We start from the raw sequence: 19255 nt of genomic DNA on the forward strand, positions 1-19255 counted from the left end.
AGGCTAAGATAGGAAAAGAATGATGTTAAGCATACATAGATAAAGAGAAACACAGAAAGTTGGGTGCACAGGTACATTAGATAGACCATTCTTTGTCATTCATCATATGTCTTATTAGAATGTCAAATCTCCATCCTGAGTGTGATGTTTAGTATTATAATGAGTGAGGAAGTTAGTGAAAAATCAGCACTGGGGCCCACCTTGGTGTAGCAGACTGGTTTGATCTGATCTTCATCAGTCTTCACATTTGAATCCTCTTTTGGTAAGTATCCCCCTTCACACTTCTGCAAGATATGGTACTCAATGGAGCATTGAGTTTTAGCACTCAAGGAATGATGAATTTCAAAATCAGTATTTAGGAGACCTGAGTGTAGTTCCTGCTGTCTTGCAGGTATGGGCAAACAATCTAAATTGGTAGTATTTGTAGGCAAGGAGTTGTCTGCTTCAGAATGCATATTTTGGCCTGCCAGGATGGAGATATAAGATATAATGCTTCCCTGCATTCAGCAGGAGATGTATTCACAGTCTCACTGGCTTTGTGGTATAGTTTAAGATCAGTAGGCAAGGACAAGGTAAAATGAGAAAGAAAAAAAAAGTTCAACTGGTACACTATATATTTTACATTAGTACATATTATATATATATATATATATATATATATATTTACATTAGTATATTTTAATCAATTGTTTCAAGACAGTCTTCATTCTCATTGGGGGTTTTCACCAAGTTCACTATTGTGAAAATTAATAAAAGGAAACCTCACTAAAATGGAGTTGAACAACCAGAGGGGGAGATCTCATACCATACCATTGTTTATCAGCCCTCTGCAAACCAAACAGGAAGAAGCCTATAATTTACTAGATGAAAATAATTTCCCTTTCTTTGGCAACAATCTAACCAATTAGAGACCATCACGACTCAGTCAATGAGAAATCATTATGCTTTAAACTCCCAGTTTATTTCAATGGACTTTGGTTTTTGACAGCCCTCTCAACTCTTTCCTTTCCTCTTTAAAAAGCATACCTCTCCTTTGTTCTCTGGGCTTGCCTATGGTTGTGTTGTATCTTGCATGTCCCAAATTGCCTATGGTTGTGTTGTATCTTGCATGTCCCAAATTGCAATTATCTGCAATTATCTGCAATTATCCCAAATAAATCCATCTTTGCTAGTAAAATAAATGACAGTTTTATTTTTAAGGTTATGGTGACATAGAAGTGGGATTGACAGAAGAGATTTAAAAATTCTGAGGTTGGTATCTGAGCAAACAGGTGCTGGTCCCCACATAGCCCACTGAACACATTGCTTTCTTTCTGCCCCTAGAGTCTGAGAGTGTCTTTCCTGGATTTCTATTTCCACTCTCTTTGTGTTTTGAGCTTTCTAGGCTTTATTTTAAATTTATTTATTGAGAGAGAGAGAGTGAAAGAGAGGCAGGAGAAGAGGAAGGATCAATAGAGGGAAGGAGAAGAAGGGGGAAAGAATCTCAAGCAGACTGTACTGAGTGCAGAGCCTGATGTGGGGCTTGATCTCACAACCCTGAGATCACAACATGAGCAGTAACCAAAAGTTGGACACTTAACTGACTGAAACTCTCAGGTATCCTCAGCTAAGTTTTATTTAGAATTTGTTTTAAGGTTTTGTCTCTTCTAAGAGTACTCATTTGGTTTTTCTTCTGACTCCTTTTTGGAATCAGACTGTTTCATTGGAACTATGCCTTTTGGAACTGATTTGGCCTTTGGTCAAATTCCTCTTGGAGTGGGCTGTTCTTACTGGAATTGTTCTGTTTAGAAATTTTGTCTTTTTTTTTTTAGAGATAAACCTCCAAGAAATGGGCTTCCAATCATAAAAATGCTTGAGGGTGCCATCCCCTTCTAGAACCCTGACTAGTCTTGTTTTTCTCAATATTAAATTAAAAAGCCACAAGTTCTCCTCAATTTTGTTTTAATTGGATGGGATGCCTATTTTAATTGGTATATTGAGGCTTCCAAACACTGTCAGGATTCTAAATTAGACTCTGCAAAATACTATTTCTAAGTTAACTGAGGCAAACAAATTTACCTGAAAGAGGTAAACACAGTTTTGAACTCCATCTTCTTGGATTCCAGATACACAGCAGCAGCTTTTTGCTCAGGCCCTACCTCTGGCACCATTTCTCTATATTTCCTTTGTGCCATCCCCACATCCTGTATACCTCCTTCTCCTTCATTCTAATGCCTTTACTGAACTTCTCTTTTCCTTTAAAATTATCCTCATACACTCTTTCCCTGAACTCATTAAAACCTATATCTTACAATTAAGTCTTCTGAGGATCTAGATGAATCCCAAACTTCTTATATTTCCTGGACTAAGGCCACATGGTGAGCCATAGTTAAAGAGTTTCTTCAAGTGACTGGAGCCTTCATCGGTTTGCTGAAGCATTTAACATAGTTGTTCAAGCTTACCAATATGGTGTCTACTGATATCGATTAGTCCACATGCTTGTTGGTGAGGGCTAGAAAAAATATTGGAGGAAACTAAGTCAATGGTACTGCTCTAAATGGTACTGTTTAGGAAAACACTGACCTCTGTATTTTGGCAAGATGCCAGAATACTCCTGGATATCTCCAATAAGTGATTACAGTAGCTTTTCTTAAGCCTGTTAATTGAAAAAAAATTCAGGTTTTCACGCAAAAATCTGATGAACCTATTCATGACTATTACAATGGAATCTAAGTTGTCTTCTTAAAAAATTTATTTATTTATTTATTTATTTATTTATTTATTTATTTATGAGAGAGAGAGAGCAGGGCAGAGGGGTGGGAGAGAGAACATGAGTCAGGGGGAGGCAGAGGGAGAGAGAGAAGCAGGCTTCCCACTGAGCAGGGAGCCCAATGTGGGGCTTGATCCCAGGACCCTGGTATCATGACCTGAACTAAAGGCAAAAACACAACCAACCAAACCACCCAGGAGCCCCTCTAAATCATCTTTAAAGAAAATTCTGATCTTCCTTTAGATGTTGTATCCACTCAGGTAGAATTTATTTTTTTATAAATTTATTTTTTATTGGTGTTCAATTTGCCAGCATATAGAATAACACCCAGGCTCATCCCATCAAGTGCCCACCTCAGTACCCATCACCCAGTCACCCCCACCCCCCGCCCACCTCCCTTTCCACCACCCCTAGTTTGTTTCCCAGAGTTAGGAGTCTTTCATGTTCTGTCTCCCTTTCTGATATTTCCCACTCATTTTTTCTCCTTTCCCCCTTATTCTCTTTCACTATTTTTTATATTCACCAAATGAATGAGACCATATAATGTTTGTCCTTCTCTGATTGACTTATTCACTCAGCATAATACCCTCCAATTCCATCCACGTCGGAGCAAATGGTGGGTATTTGTCGTTTTAATGGCTGAGTAATATTCCATTGTATACATAAACCACATCTTCTTTATCCATTCATCTTTCGATGGACACCGAGGCTCCTTCCACAGTTTGGCTATTGTGGACATTGCTGCTATAAACATCGGGGTGCAGATGTCCTGGCATTTCATTCATGAAATGGGCAAAAGACATGAACAGAAATCTCACAGAGAGACATGGCCAACAAGCACATGAAAAGATGTTCCGCATCACCGGCCATCAGGGAAATACAAATCAAAACCACAATGCGATACCACCTCACACCAGTGAGAATGGGGAAAATTCACAAGGCAGGAAACCACAAATTTTGGAGAGGATGTGGAGAAAGGGGAACCCTCCTTCACTGTTGGTGGAAATGTGAACTGGTGCAGCCATTCTGGAAAACTGTGTGGAGGTTCCTCAAAGAGTTAAAAATAAATCTGCCCTGCCTCTCAGCAATTGCACTACTGGGGATTTACCCCAAAGATACAGATGCAATGAAACATCAGGTAGCATTTAACTCTGTTAATGGGTGATCAGAATCTTTCTCTTTTAGTTAAAAAGATGGAAATATAATGGAAAACTATGTCCAGTTCAGATTTTGTGAATTTGACAAATCAGCTCACTTGTACTCTAGATGAGTCACTGAAAGGAAGATTTCTACAATTTTTAATTTTCAATTCTGGAAAATAAAGGTCCCTAAACAAAACAAAATAATTCAGTTTCTCATATTACTACAAAGAGCCAGAACATTAGGACAAGTTATTAGCAACTTAAGAATTTTGGGTGCTTCAGGCTCCTAGCCAGCCTTTCCAATGTCCTCCTAATTCCCACTGATGTGGCTTTGAGGAACTACAGATGCTCTTCCAAATTCTCTCTCTTAACCAGATCAGAGAAAGAAACTACTCTCTAGATGGATAATATCTCCTTATTGACATGGGGGGTACAATCTTGGTGCTCAACGCCACTGCTATAAAGAAGCTCCTGTTGCAGAATACTAAAACAGTTCATCTTTATCCATTCATCTTTTGATGGACACTGAGGCTGCTTCCACAGTTTGGCTATTGCGGACATTGCCGCTATGAACATTGGGGTGCAGGTATCTCGGTCTTTCACTGATTCATCTTCTTTGGGGTAAGAAGATGTGGTATATGTATACAATGGAATATTACTTAGCCATTAGAAATGACGAATATCCACCATTTGCTTCAACGTGGATGGAATTGGAGGGTATTATGCTGTTTGAAGTAAGTCAATTGGAGAAGGACAAACATTATAGGGTTTCATTCATATGAGGAATATGAAAAATAGTGAAAGGGATTGTAGGGGAAAGGTGAGAGAATGAGTGGGAGGTATGGAAGAGGGTGATGGAACATGGGAGACTCCTGGCTCTGGGAAGTGAACAGGGGATAGTGGAAATGGAGGGTGGGGTATGGGGTGACTTGGTGATGGGCACTGAGGGGGGCACTTGATGGGATGAGTACTTGGTATTATACTATATGTTGGCAAATTGAACTCCAGTAAAAAATATACAAAATAAATAAATAAATATAAAAAATTAAACAGTTCAAATAGTGGGGGTATTAAATAAAACTTGACATGTTTCTGTCTCTGAATCTATTTTCCTTTTGTTTTGGCCCTTTGAAATTACCAAAACTTTTTTTCCTTAATCCTTCCACCCCTATTCATTTATTGAGCACAAATTTTTATAAAAGTATCATACTGGAATTTCTTTCTCCCGAAAGGGGGGCATAATACTAGAATTTGACAGTAGTGATCAAATTAGCCAAACAATTAAATGGTACTTGAAGATCTTTTATTTGTTCCATGTCTGACAGTACTATAGCTGAGACTGGGGACACTGATTATTTGACCCTATTTGATCAGCTACTACCCTCTTTATGATTGAAACTTTTAACTGACTGGCAAAATTCATAGTGCACCTCCCATAAAGATTCAAATAGATCTTTCCAAACCTCTCCTCAGAATTAATCAATACCCTATATTGTGTCCTTCAAGTTATCAAATTCATAACAAATAGAAAATGACAAGGCTCAGGGCCTCATTATCCCTGGCACTAATCCCTGTAATACCTCTGTTTTATCTATGAGAAAACTCAATTACTAAAAATTGAAAATGGAGGTCTAAGAACTCTGAGAAATGAAGAACATTTATTATTACTTGGCACCCTATTGTTCCTAATCCCCATTAAATACTGACATCCATTCCCACTGAAAACGTTTTACTGTAATTGATCAATGCAACTTTTTAGTATTAAAGTTGTTAAACATAGCCAATATCCTTTTGCTTTTAATTGGGAAGAACAGCAATACATTGTAGACAGGAATGTCCCAAGGTTTAACAGACATTCTTGTTTTCACAAATCTTAAAAGCTGATTCAAATGCTATAAATTTTTTTGTGGGCTGCACTTTGTTACAATATATGGATGATTTGCTTCTCAGTTCCCCTTCCAAAACCTCTTCACAGGAAAGAAACATCCACCTGTTAGGTATTTTGGCTTTAAATAAACTTAAAATCTTTGAAGAAAAATTGCAGTTTGTTCAAACTGAGGTTTAATACTTAGAACATCTGATCTCAGAATAAATAATACATATTTAGATTCAGACAAAACCCTTCACAACTGCTTAATGCTGACAGAACTCCTCTAACCAATGCTGATTTTTCATGCATTGATAATAATTCTTATTTAAAATAGGAAAATGGTAAGCATTGTATTGAAAATGTTATTGTAATTTTTATGACATCTTCAAAACATGATATTTATCTTTGGCTGCTTTGGCACAACTGGCTGAGTCATAAGTCCTTAATTACATTTAGTAACTTGCATCTTAGCCATGGATTACACTGACAAAATTTATACCAATAGTCAGTATGCCTTTGGCATAGCTCCATAAATTTGGAACATTGTGAAAACAACATGATTTCCTTGCTCCAATAAAAATAAAATTAAAAATGGTTTCTATGCCCAAAATGTATTGGATGTCATATTTTTTCTGACAGCTCTCACAATTATTAAGTTTTCTGGGCATTCCATACTCAACTCTCTGGAGGCCACAGGAAACAATATAACTGTTATTTCTGCCAAAAATTCTGCTGTTGAAACAATACCAAAAGATTGGGATCGTCCCCTGAATATTCTCAGACCCTAATGCCTTGAAATTAGAACTAAATCACAACAAGAAGTTTGGAAGGACCTCAAACACGTGGAGGTTAAGGACCATCCTGCTAAAAAATGAAAGGGTCAACCAGAAAATTAAGGAAGAATTACAAAGATTCATGGAAACTAATGAGAATGAAGATACAACCATTCAAAATCTTTGGGACACAGCAAAAGCAGTCCTAAGGGGGAAATACATCACAATACAAGCATCCATTCAAAAACTGGAAAGAAGTCAAATACAAAAGCTAACCTTACACATAAAGGATCTACAGAAAAAACAGCAGATAGATCCTAACCCAGCAGAAGAAGAGAGTTAATTAAAATTCGAGCAGAACTCAACGAAATCGAGACCAGAATAACTGTGGAACAGATCAACAAAACCAGGAGTTGGTTCTTTGAAAGACTTAATAAGATAGATAAACCATTAGCCAGCCTTATTAAAAAGAAGAGAGAGAAGACTCAAATTAATAAAATCATGAATGAGAAAGGAGAGATCACTACCAACACCAAGGAAATACAAACGATTTTAAAAACATATTATGGACAGCTATATGCCAATAAATTAGGCAATCTAGAAGAAATGGACGCATTCCTGGAAAGCCACAAACTACCAAAACTGGAACAGGAAGATATAGAAAACCTGAACAGGCCAATAACCAGGGAGGAAATTGAAGCAGTCATCAAAAACCTCCCAAGACAAAAAAGTCCAGGGCCAGATGGCTTCCCAGGGGAATTCTATCAAACATTTAAAGAAGAAACCATATCTATTCTACTAAAGCTGTTTGGAAAGATAGAAAGAGATGGACTACTTCCAAATTCGTTCTATGAGGCCAGCATCACCTTAATTCCAAAACCAGACAAAGACTCCACCAAAAAGGAGAATTACAGACCAATATCCCTGATGAACATGGATGCAAAAATTCTCAACAAGATACTAGCCAATAGGATCCAACAGTATATTAATAAAATGATTCACCATGACCAAGTAGGACTTATCCCTGGGACACAAGGCTGGTTCAACACTCGTAAAACAATCAATGTGATTCATCATATCAGAAAGAGAAAATCCAAGAACCGTAAGATCCTCATTAGATGCAGAGAAAGCATTGGACAAAATAAAGCATCCGTTCCTGATCAAAACTCTTCAGAGTGTAGGGATAGAGGGAACATTCCTCGACATCTTAAAAGCCATCTACGAAAAGCCCACAGCAAATATCATTCTCAGTGGGGAAACACTGGGAGCCTTTCCCTTAAGATGAGGGACAAGACAGGGATGTCCACTCTCACCACTGCTATTCAACATAGTACTGGAAGTCGTAGCCTCAGCAATCAGGCAACAAAAAAACATTAAAGGCATTCAAATTGGCAAAGAAGAAGTCAAACTTTCCCTCTTCGCTGGTGACATGATACTCTACATAGAAAACCCAAAAGCCTCCACGCCAAGATTGCTAGAACTCATACAGCAATTTGCCAGCCTGGCAGGATACAAAATCAATGTGCAGAAATCAATAGCATTTCTATACACTAACAATGAGACTGAAGAAAGAGAAATTAAGGAGTCAATCCCATTTACAATAGCACCCAAAAGCATAAGATACCTAGGAATAAACCTAACCAAAGACATAAAACTATAAAACTACCCTAAAACTATAGAACACTTCTTGAAAGAAATTGAGGAAGACACAAAGAGATGCAAAAATATTCAATGCTCATTGATTGGCAGAATTAATATTGTGAAAATGTCAATGTTACCCAGGGCAATTTACACGTTTAATGCAATCCCTATCAAAATACCATGGACTTTCTTCAGAGAGTTAGAACAAATTATTTTAAGATTTGTGTGCAATCAGAAAAGACCCCGAGTAGCCAGGGGAATTTTAAAAAAGAAAACCATATCTGGGGGCATCACAATGCCAGATTTCAGGTTGTACTACAAAGTTGTGGTCATCAAGACAGTGTGGTACTGGCACAAAAACAGACCCATAGATCAATGGAACAGAATAGAGAACCGAGAAGTAGACCCTGAACTTTATGGTCAGCTAATATTCAATAAAGGAGGAAAGACTATCCACTGGAAGAAAGACAGTCTCTAAAATAAATGGTGCTGGGAAAATTGGACATTCACATGCAGAAGAATGAAACTAGACCATTCTCTTTCACCATACACAAAGATAAACTCCAAATGGACGAAAGATCTAAATGTGAGACAAGATTCCATCAAAATCCTAGAGGAGAACACAGGCAACACCCTTTTTGAACTCGGCCACAGTAACTTCTTGCAAGATACATCCACGAAGGCAAAAGAAACAAAAGCAAAAATGAACTATTGGGACTTCATCAAGATAAGAAGCTTTTGCACAGCAAAGGATACAGTCAACAAAACTAAAAGACAACCTACAGAATGGGAGAAGATATTTGCCAATGACATATCAGATAAAGGGCTAGTTTCCAAGATCTAGAAAGAACTTCTTAAACTCAACAGCAAAGAAACAAACAATCCAATCATGAAATGGGCAAAAGACATGAAGAGAAATCTCACAGAGGAAGACATAGACATGGCCAACACGCACATGAGGAAATGCTCTGCATCACTTGCCATCAGGGAAATACAAATCAAAACCACAATGAGACAGCACCTCACTCCAGTGAGAATGGGGAACATTAACAAGGCAGGAAACCACAAATGTTGGTGGGAATGTGAACTGGTGCAACCACTCTGGAAAACTGTGTGGAGGTTCCTCAAAGAGTTAGAAATAGACCTGCCCTACGACCCAGCAATTGCACTTTTGGGGATTTACCCCAAAGATTCAGATGCAATGAAACGCTGGTACACCTGCACCCCGATGTTTCTAGCAGCAATGTCCACAATAGCCAAACTGTGGAAGGAGCCTCAGTGTCCATCAAAAGATGAATGGATAAAGAAGATATGGTTTATGTGTACAATGGAATATTACTCAGCCATTTGAAATGACAAATACCCACCATTTGCTTCAAAGTGGATGGAACTGAAGGGTATTATTTGAAGTGAAGTAAGTCAATCGGAGAAGGACAAACATTGTATGTTCTCATTCATTTGGGGAATATAAATAATAGTGAAAGGGAATATAGGGGAAGGGAGAAGAAATGTGTGGGAAATATCAGAAAGGGAGACAGAATATAAAGACTCCTAACTCTTGGAAACGAACTAGGGGTGATGGAAGGGGAGGAGGGCGGGGGTGGGGGTGAATGGGTGATGGGCACTGAGGGGGGCACTTGACGGGATGAGTACTGGGTGTTATTCTGTATGTTGGCAAATTCAACACCAATAAAAAATAAATTAATTATTAAAAAATAAAATAAAATAAAATGAGTCTCCCAGTCACCCCCACCCCCTGCCCACCTCTCTTTCCACCCTGCCTTGTTCATTTCCCAGAGTTAGGAGTTTCTCATGCTCTACCTTTCTGATATTTCCCACTCTTTTTTTCTCCTTTCCTTTTATTCCCTTTCACAATTTTTTATATTCCTCAAAAGAATGAGACCAAATAATGTTTGTCCTTTTCCAATTGACTTCTTTCACTCAGCATTATACCTTCCAGGTCCATCCATGTTGAAGCAAACGGTGGGTATTTGTCGTTTCTAAAAGCTGAATCATATTCCATTGGATACATAAACCACATATTCTTTATCCATTCATCTTTCGATGGACACCGAGGCTCCTTTCACAGCTTGGCTATTGTGGACATTGCTGCTATAAACATTGGGGTGCAGGTGTCCTGTTGTTTCACTGCATAAGGGTGTTAAGCTATATGTTGGCAAATTGAACTCCAATTAAAAAAATATGTCAAAAAAAGAAATAAAATAAATTAAATTAATTAAAATAATAAATGAGTCTCTTGTAGACAGCAAATAAGTGGGTCTTGCTTTTTTATGCAGTCTGAAACCCTGAGCCTTTTGTTGAGATTATTAAATTCATTCATGTTCAGAGTTACTATTGAAAGATATGAATTTGTGTCATCATAATACCTATTCAGTCCCTGTTTTTGTGGGTTATTTCTTTGGCCATCATCTTTCTTTTACAGAGTCCCCCTTAATATTTCTTGCAGAACTGTTTTGGTCATCACATATTCTTTCAGTTTCTGCCTATATTGGAAGCTCTTTATCTCTCCTATTCTGAATGAGAGCCCTGCTAGATACAGTATTGTTGGCTGCATGCTCTTCTCATTTAGGACCCTGAATATATTCTGCCAGCCCTTTCTGGCCTGCCAGGTCTCTGTGAAGAGGTCTGCTGTTAATCTAATATTTCTCCCCATATAAGTTAGGGATCTCTTGTCTCTTGCTGCTTTTAGGGTCTTCTCTTTATCCTTGGAATTTGAAAGTTTCACTCTTAAATTTCGGGGTGTTCAACAGTTTCTGTTGATTTTAGGGGGGGGGATATCTCTATCTCCTTGATCTGAATGCCTGTTTCCCTCTCCAAGTTAGGGAAGTTCTCAGCTATCATTTCTTCAAATACACTTTCTGGTCCTCCATCCGTTCTGAAACCCCAATTAAACGTAGATTTTTTTTCCTTAGGAGGCTGTCATTTATTTCCCTTAACCTTTCCTCATGATCTTTAATTGTTTTTCTCTTTTTTCCTCAGCTTTCTTCCTTGCCATCAACTTGTCTTCTATGTCACTCACTCATTCTTCTACCAAATTAACCCTTGTCATTAGGACCTCCAGTTTGGATTGCATCTCATTTAATTGATTTTTATTTAGGCCTGATTAGATCTAAATTCTGCCTCATGAAGTTTCTTGAACCCTTTATACTTTTTTTTTCCAGAGCCACCAATAGCTTTATAATTGTGCTTCTGAATTGGCTTTCTGACAATCGAATTGTAATAACTCTATGGGAGGGAGTACTATTTCTGATTCTTTCCTTTGTTGTGAGTTATTCTTTCTAGTCATTTTGCTTAGTGCAGAGTAGCCTAAACAAGTTGTACTGGAAAAAGGGAAAAAAAGTGAAAAAAAAAAAGAACAACTACAACATAAAAAAACAAGGAGTGGTATCCTCTGGTTCTATATACTGTAAATCCCTTTCGACTTCCCCTGGAGCTTTCTAGTGCTGCTTGGTCAAGAACTTGCTCTTCCCCTGTCTTTCCAGCTGGTCTTCTGGGGAGAAGCCTGCTGTGCTGATTCTCAGGTATGTGCACCTGGGGGGAGCTTTCCCACCCCGTGCCTAGGTACACAACTCAGTGGGAGATGTTTATCCTGTGAGTCCCCTGTTCCCTGGTGGCCCCGACCCTCCCAGGCACAGTGTGACACAAAGAGGAACAACCACAGTGGTGACAGCCAGCTCTCCAGCCCTGGGTCAGTTCCCACAGTAACTATCGCAGTCTCTAGGTCCGCACTGGCCCGGATGCTCCGGGGCGGGGTGCTGATCTGCACAGCTTCGGGTTGCCCAGCGGCAGGAGCATACTCGCTGTCCTGTGCCCTCCCAGCCTCCACCTGTCCCTCAGGGAGCGCAGAATCCTGGGCTTTCTCCACGAGCACCCTCATATCCAGGCCTGGGCCAATGGAATCGAACTCCCGGGGCCGCGCAGCCCCGTCTTCATGGTGCCGCTGCCTGAGCTGTTCCCAAGTCCCCACCAGGCCCACGCTCCAACCCTTTCCTGAGCTCGGCGCAGTGTGTGGCGTGCTCTCCCCCCAGGCACCCTTCCTCTGTTGGCCTGGAGAACCTGGAGGACCCTGGGAACCTGGAGGCTCCACTGCCCCTCCTGGGATCCTACCCAAGTTCTCTGTGAGCGCCTTTCCATCTGGGAAGATTGATAAAGTTCTCGCTTCTCTGGGACTGGGCTTTTCTGTCCTGGAGGCTCTCGCCTCCGGGCCTTAGCCCGGGTCCTCGTGCCCCCCGCCCCTGGATTCTTTTTTATTTATTTATTTTTTGCCATCTTCCTACCTTGTTAGAAGCACAAAATCTTCTCTCTGTAGCAGTCCAGCCATTCTCTCTTTAAATCTCAGGCTGAATTCATAGGTTTTCAGGATGATTTGAAAGTTATCTAGGTAAGTTGGTGGGGACAGGTGACTTGATCAACCAGATCACTTTCTCACATCATACACAAAAATAAATTTGAAATAGATGAAAGACCTAAACGTGAGACTGTACTCCATCAAAACCCTAGAGGAGAACACAAGCAGCAACTTCTTTAACTTCGGCTGCAGTGACTTTTTGTTAGACACATCTCCAGAAGCAACAGAAACAAAAGCAAAATGAACTATTAGTACTCCATCAGGAGTCCTTTCCTTTGCATGACAAAGGAAACAGTCAACAAAACTAAAAGGCAACCTATAGGATGGGAGAAGATATTTTCAAATGACATATCATATAAAGGGCTAATATTTAAAATCTATAAAGAACTTATCAAAATCAACAACCCCATACACCAAAATACCAGTAAAGAAAGGGGAAGAAGACATGAACAGAGATTTCTCCAAAGAAGACATACAAATGGACATACAAATACATGAAACAATGTGAAACATCACTCATCATCAGGGAAATACAAATCAAAACCACAATAAGATATCACCCCATATCTGACAGAATGACTAAAATTAACAACTCATTAGACAACAGATATTGGAAAGGATGCAGAGAAAGGGGGATTTTCTTACACTACTGGTGGGAATGCAAACTGATGCAATCACTCTGGAAACCAGCATGGAGGTTCCTCAAAAAGTTAAAAATAGATCTATTCTATGATCCAGCAATTACACTACTAAGTATTCACCCAAAGAATTTAAAAATATGGATTTGAATGGGTACATGAACCCTGACGTTTATAGAAGCATTGTCAGTAATAGCCAGAATATACTATATGTTGGCAAATTGAACTCCAATTAAAAAAATTTACAAAAAAAGGAAAGAGCTCAAGTGTCCATCAACTGATGAATGACTGAAAAAAAAAACTGATGAATGGATAAAGAAGATGTGGTATCTGTGTATAGAATTGAATATTACTCAGCCATCAAAAAATGAAATCTTGTTATTTGCAATGATGTGGATGGAGCTAGAGGTTATTATACTAAGTGAAATAATTCAGTTAAAGAAAAACAAGTGCCATTTAATTTCACTCATATGTGGAATTTAGGAAAAAAGCAGATGAACATATGGGAAAGGAGAAAAACAGCGAGGGAAATAAACCATAAAAGACTCTTTAAAAATAAGTTTTATCTTTTTATTTGAGAGAGAGAGAGAGAGAGAGAGAGAGAACAAGAGAGAGAGAAAGAACTAGTGGAAAGGCAGTGGGGAGAGGGAGAAGCAGACTCCAAGCTGACCATGGATCCTGGTGTGGGACTCGATCCCAGGACATTGGGATCATGACCTGAGCTGAAGGCAGATACTTAACTGACTGAACCACCCAGATTCCCCCCATAAGTGACTCTTAATGATAGAAAACAAACCGAGGTTTGATTGAAGGAGGTGTGTGGGGGCTAAATGTGTGATGCATATTAAGGAGGGCATTTGTGATGAGCACTGGGTGTTATATGTTTTTTGTTAACTAACTAGAATTTAAATATATATTTAAAACTATTTTTAAATATTTCAAATAAACATTTGAAAAAAAGAAAAAATATTCTGTTACTCTTAGTTTCCAAGAGGTTGAAACACACCACACAGAGCCACATGAGGAAGCAAGAGGGTCAGTTAGGAGGGAGAGGTGAAAGAGAGGATAGAAAGGATAGGACTCTAGAAAGAAAAAAAAGGATAATGTACAAGATTGGTCAGTTTATATATGAAAATAAATTGTATATCATCTCCAGAATTTGGCTTGTCATGGGAGGAATGCTCTCCTTAGGGTCAGGAAAACCCAAAATGTCAAAATATCAGAATAAATTACATGCTTAATACAACTTCAAAGTACTAGAATGCCAATAAGATCCAGGAAAGTAAGTGAATTAATTGACTAGTGAAGACTAGAGAGGACATGTCCCAGTTAAAAGGGGGCATCTGCTACTCAGTCCTTGCCAGTTGCTGTATGAGAATTTGGGTTAGAGGTGGAATTTTGGAAATTTCACAAGAGCTAAAAGAAGTACTTTTTATGGGGCAGCCCAGGTGGCTCAGTGGTTTAGCACTGCCTTCAGCTCAGGGCCTGACCCTGGAGACTCGGGACAGAGTCCCACGTCAGGCTCCCTGCATGGAGCCTGCTTTTGCCTCTGCCTGTGTCTCCCTCCCCCTTCTCTGTCTATGTGTGTGTGTGTGTGTCTGTCATGAATAAATAAATAAAATCTTTAAAAAGAAAGATGCACTTTTTATGTGAAATCTCACATTTTTAAAAGTTGGAAGCTGATCTAATTTGTCTCTAATTTTTGTGCAGAAAAAAATATAATACGTGCCTTTATATTGAATGTAACCTTGGCATCCAGTTTTACATCTCAATTATACATAAGTATATCATGACAATTATTACCATTATTATCATCTTTTCATCATCACCAACAACATAATTGCTTTCCCTTTATTATTGAGCTCCTATGATGTGGCAGAGTCTGTGTTAGTTATTTTACATATATTATCTCATTTAATACTCACAATTAACCCATGATGTAAGTATCATGTTCTTTCCATCTTATGTGTGAAAACTGATGCTCCAAGCTCTCATAATACATAGCAATTGAAATTCATGTCTGCTGGTGTTTTTATACAGCACTTACTGTAAGGTGTTGGTTTCACCTGGGAGAAACCAGCCAATAAAATCTCAAGCTATGGCCTCTCTACCTCCACTTAATGCTCACATCTAGAGTGGGAGAATTTTATGGTTAATTTTGTGGGTCAATTTGGCTGGGCCATGTTATCTAGTTTCTGGTCAAACAGTCTAGATAATACTGTGAAGGCATTTTTTAGATGTGATTAATATCAAGTCAGTAGACTTTGAGCAAATTATGTTATCCTTTATAATGTGGGTAGTCTTTATATAGTCAGTTGAAGGACATGAGAATAAGGACTAAGATCCACAGAGAAATAGGAATTCTGCCTCCGGATTGCCTTCCAACTTGTGCTGCAGCACTAATTCTTTCTGTGGTCTCTAGCTTACCAGCCTGCCCTATATATTTCTGAAATACCAACCCCCTCACTTGCATGAGCCAGTTCCTAAAAGTAAAAAGTAAATCAAATGCTCTCTGACTCTGTCATTCTCTCTCTCTCTCTCTCTCTACACACACACACACACACACACACACACACACACACAACTTTATTATTTGTTTTTTTTATTATAATAAATTTTTTTTATTGTTGTTCAATTTGTCAACATACAGAATAACACCCAGTGCTCATCCCATCAAGTGCCTCCCTCACTGCCCATCACCCATTCACCCCCACCCCCCCGCCCTCCTCCCCTTCCACCACCCTTAGTTTGTTTCTCAGAGTTAGGAGTCTTTCATGTTCTGTCTCCCTTTCTGATATTTCCTACACATTTCTTCTCCCTTCCCTTCTATTCCCTTTCACTATTATTTATATTCCCCAAATGAATGAGAACATATAATGTTTGTCCTTCTCCAATTGACTTACTTCACTCAGCATAATACCCTCCAGTTCCATCCACGTTGAAGCAAATGGTGGGTATTTGTCATTTCAAATGGCTGAGTAATATTCCATTGTACACATAAACCACATCTTCTTTATCCATTCATCTTTCGATGGACACCGTTTTTTTTAAGAACCCTGAAATGTATATATTTTGGTTTCAAGAGTAATTTAGGAACAGAATAACAAGGATGAGTTCTATTAATTAGTCCCCAAAGGCTTCAAAAAGGTAAGTATGACCCACAGACAAGTGTGCTACATTATAAAAAGCTACATGATATTTTTTCCAATTTATACGCACAGAAACATGGGGAATATACATAGAAATGGACAGTAAGGCATGAAATAATGGAATGGTGGAAGGAACATAAACCTGGATGAAGCTGACTTTATTGGTATAGTCTAATTAAAGCAGATATCCTGGATATAATGTTGTAACTCTAAGGGTTGCAAAGGACTCTAAAAGTTTGTTTGGCTGGTTGGATGAAACATAATAAATTTAGATGCCAGTACTGTTTTGATACACCATACAGGAAAGGATCCAAAGGCTTTGGGTGATTGGGATGTTAGAAGGGATTTATTACATAAGACCTGCTCACCACCCTGGGAATCCAGAGAACATACCTTCACCACAATTATAAGAAATACATTTGTGAAGGAATCCTCATCATCCTTGAAGAGCTCTGTGGCGAATCTTCTGATTCTACTCTGTAGGTTAGAAATTAGAATGAGAACTGCTGCCACCAAACTGGGAAGCCTAAATGCAATGGGATAATTAGATTTTGTGATGGCAGAAGCCCACTGGTGGCCCTTAGTATCCAAGGGCAAATGCACTTGATTATCATAATGCATATTCAAAGCAGCAATTAGAAGTCTGACTTGCAGAGACCTATGCTGTTGGCTAGTTAATCAGAGTGTTCTTAAAAGTGAAATAGATGATCAGTATACTAAATTCTTATGTGATCTGAAGAAATGGCAAATTTCTAGGTCACGTGAGCAAAAGTCTAACTTAAATCATAAAAATGTAGAATCTTGATCTCTCAAGTATTTCCATACTTCAGCCAGTTTACAGATCCAAAACCATCTGAATGAAGAGGAGGCCAGGTCTCCTCGAAGAACCCCACTACACTGCCAGAATGGTACTGTTAATCTTTCTCCCAGCCTTTCAACTATGGAACTATGATCTTCACTAAGGTGATTATTTATTGAATAATAGGAAATAATAAGACCTTCAGAGGATGACTGGACACTGTCTCTAAATTGAAACTAATTCCAAGAGAGCCATAATGTCACAGTGGCCCAACAGTCAGAGGAGGTCATGTGATCAAAGGAGCTGGAGCTCAAGTCCATCTCACAGTGGGTCCAGTTGGTCTTTAAATTCATCCTATGGTTATTAACCCAATCTGGAATGTGTAATTGGGTTAGACATTCTCAGCAGCTGGCCAGATTCTCTTCACTGGTTCTTGTCCTGTGAAGAGAGGGCTATTATAGTGGGAAAGTCCTAATGGAGTCACTAAAAGTAAGCATGTCTTTTCTTTTCTTTTTTGATGATGCTTCAAAATCTTGGAGCCTTGCTGATGCTGAAAGAGACTGTTCCTACCCGGATTAGTTAATTTGTAGGGATAACAAAAAATTCACCTGGGAGCAAGCCAATCAACCCAGAGCCCATACCTCAATCAGTTTTTTTATTGAGTTCTTATAAGGCTTTCACTCATAGGCCACCATTACTTGTCTTTATCAAACTAAGGCCATGTACTCATCCACTTGGGACAGCTCCTATGCCTCAGAGTCTGCTAAAATTATTCAACTAGCGAAGCCTAAGCTTACTCTATTTCATTCCTTCATTTCTGCGGAAGCCATCCCTTCCCAAATTCCTTTTCTCTCATGAGTGATTACAGTGCTTCCCTGTGTTTCATGGCATGTCCCTTCCTTGTAGTAACTATGAGTAATGAACTACCATTTCAATGGCAAATATCTCCTGACTTGTTGACTCACCATACCTGAATAATAATAAAACTTACATTTTAAAACTCAACAGTCTCTACTAAGAAAATACTAAACCAATCAATACACATTCCTGAAGTGATTGTAAATAATAGTGCCACCATAAAGAGGTTGAAGGATACAAGGTTGGTGATTCCCACCACAGCCCTATTCAACTGTAAACTTTAAAAATAAAACTGCCAGTTATTTTGCCAGCAAAAGTTGGTTTATTCAAGATTAGCAGAGAATTGCAATCTGGGACAAGCTACAGCAAAACCATAGGCAAGTCCAGAGAACAAAGGAGGGGAATGTTATTTTACAAAGTAAATGGGGACGTTGGGAGGGCTCTAATAAAGAAGTCTTCTGGAGTAAACTAGGAGTTCAAAGTGTAGTGGCTTTTTTTTTATTTTTATTTATTTATGATAGGCACACAGTGAGAGAGAGAGAGAGGCAGAGACACAGGCAGAGGGAGAAGCAGGCTCCATGCACCGGGAGCCTGACGTGGGATTTGATCCTGGGTCTTCAGGATCGCGCCCTGGGCCAAAGGCAGGCGCTAAACCGCTGCGCCACCCAGGGATCCCTGTAGTGGCTTTTTATTGGCTGAATTGTAACAGTCTTCTCACTGGCTGGTAAAGAGTGAGAAAGGGAGGAGGAAATCTTTCTTCCTCCTGCTGGGAGAGGAAAGTGGTATGGCCTGGGGAGGTCAAGCTCTTCCTGTTGGGTTTGCAATTGAAGACTAGTGGTAGGGTGTGAGAGCTCCCTCTTTTGGCCCCCAACTCCATTCTAAATAAATGGTGCTTCCTTTTATTAATTTTCACACAACTTACTTATTTGACCTGTGCAGGAAACAGATGTACCATAGAGAATGATGGTAAATTATTATAAGTTTACCCAGATAGTGATTCCAATTGTATCTATCAGATATGGTTTCATTGCTTACGCTGATTAACACATACTTTAGTACATGGTATGCAGCTATTGATCTTGCAAGTGCCCTTTCCTTCTACCTGCTAGTAAACACCACAAGAAGCAGTTTCTTTCATCTGGCATGGCAACAATATACCTTCACTATCCTACCTTAGGAGTATATCAACTTAGCCTACCTCATAATTTACTATTCAGGATTTTGCTAATCTTTTCCTTCTGTAAGATATTGCATCAATCCATTATTT

Source organism: Canis lupus, chromosome 3 (genome assembly GCF_003254725.2).
Source record: "Canis lupus dingo isolate Sandy chromosome 3, ASM325472v2, whole genome shotgun sequence".
Lineage (NCBI taxonomy): Eukaryota > Metazoa > Chordata > Mammalia > Carnivora > Canidae > Canis > Canis lupus.